Below are 1,905 nucleotides of genomic sequence, written 5' to 3'. Positions count from 1 at the left end.
GCGTCTCCGGTCCACGCAGGGCAGCCCCGGGCGCTCGGGCTGGAACGTTGCCAACGAGAATGTCCCGAGCCGGAGCCGTCCCCCGGGATGTCCGAGTCTGTCCTCACCCGTCTCCTCTCCCCTCCGTGTGCCCCGACCGAGGCCGGGTCCCTGGCCTTTTCTCTGGATCTTTTTGTTCTGCCCTAAAGCCATCAACGTTTGGGCAGGGCTCACAGAAGGAGAGATTGCGTTCATCTGAATGGCATGTTGCACCTCGTGTCCCTTTTAATTCATCTTTACAAAGAGCCAAGTCCCCGGGAGGCCAGGCCTGCTGGTCAGCGTGCACTTGGAGGTTGTGTCCACGAGGTCCGGTTATCCAACGCTGTTACCACCCGCCCTGCACCTCGAGTCACCGGGGATTTCTTTCAATCCGCTGCTGCCCAGTCCCCGGGTTCCTGGGGAAGATGTCCGCTACCCTGCAAGTTTGTGAAGGGCCTCGGTTTACCAAGGGCCTCGTTTGATCTTCACGGTCATTATTTGAGGCAGAACTGGGCGGGCCGTCCACGTTGTCGTCTGGTGCAGGAAACAGGTCTCTGTGTGCCGGGCAAGCACTCGGGAAGACAGGCAGCAACGTTAGTGCTAACATAACCTTAGGGGCTCCTCGTGAAGACAAAAAAATTTTTTAAAAAAATGGTGGAATCTTACCGCACATACTCACCTCTCGGGCTATAAATTGCTTCCCCTTTGCGACTTTATTAAATGTCCATTCTAGACAGATTTCGTCTTGTAAAAATGTGGGAGTGGAAGGTGCGGGATGATTTGCTCTGGACCCGAAATTCCACTGGGTCCCTGTGCGTTGCGGTGGGAAGCCTGTGAGGACCTAGAGACTCGGATCCCAGATCCACCACCGCCTCCGTGACCTTTCACAGGTCCCTGGCCAGTTCCCTGACCTGTAAAATGCAGCTCCACAACGCCCTCTCTTCCATCCGATGGTTGTGATTATCAGCCACGGGGTCAAGGAGCATGTGGTATGTAGAAGGCACTCGCGGTTCCAGGGTCTCCGAGTGATTCAGGGGTCCACGTCTCTCCCTTTTCCCTATTCCTCCCCTCCCTCCCACCGCAGAGAGGCCCCAAGTCCCAGAAAATACCTCGTTGGCAGGATAGACCTGACATCACTACCATTCCCACAACCTGGAGTGAAAACAAAAATAGCTTCTCACTAGACAGGACATACAGGAACCTGCCCGCAAGATCCATGCAGAGCGATAAGGCTAGTCTTAACACAGGAGAGACGATAAGCCTTTAAATAAGGATTTCATGTCCTGCATCAAGTAGGAGCTCTATATATTTACTGAATTAAACTGCAAGAGTTCAGCAGCCCTAGTGTCTTAGGCTTCCTGATCAATCACTTTTTTAAATTAAATCTTTATTGTTGAAAGTATTACAGCCTGCTGGCATGGCTCAGTGGTTGAGTGTTGCACTATGAACCAGGAGGTCATGGTTCGATTACCCGTCAGGGCACGTACCCGGGTTGTGGGCTTCATCCCCACTGTGGGGCATGCAGGAGGCAGCCAATCAGTGATCCTCTCTCATCATTGATGTTTCTATCTCTCCCTTCGTCTGAAATCAATAAAAATATATGTACTTTAAAAGTATTACATGTGTCCCCTTTTTTCCTCCATTGACACCTTCTACCCTGCCCCTTTCCCCATGCCTGATCAATCACTTTTGATGTTACCAAACTAGAGACCTATTTGTTGAAAGCAAGAGACTTTTAGCTTTTCTGAGCTAAAGTACTAACGTCAGCACAGCAGTTTGTTAGATCAAAGAGTTAAAATGGCCTTAACTGGTTTGGCTCAATGGATAGAGTGTCGGGCCTGCGGACTGAAGGGTCCCAGGTTCGATTCCGGTCAAGGGCATGTACCT

The sequence above is a fragment of the Myotis brandtii genome, unplaced genomic scaffold (assembly GCF_000412655.1).
Source record: "Myotis brandtii unplaced genomic scaffold, ASM41265v1 scaffold1162, whole genome shotgun sequence".
Classification (NCBI taxonomy): Eukaryota; Metazoa; Chordata; class Mammalia; order Chiroptera; family Vespertilionidae; genus Myotis; species Myotis brandtii.
Note: the sequence above shows the minus strand (reverse complement) of the source record.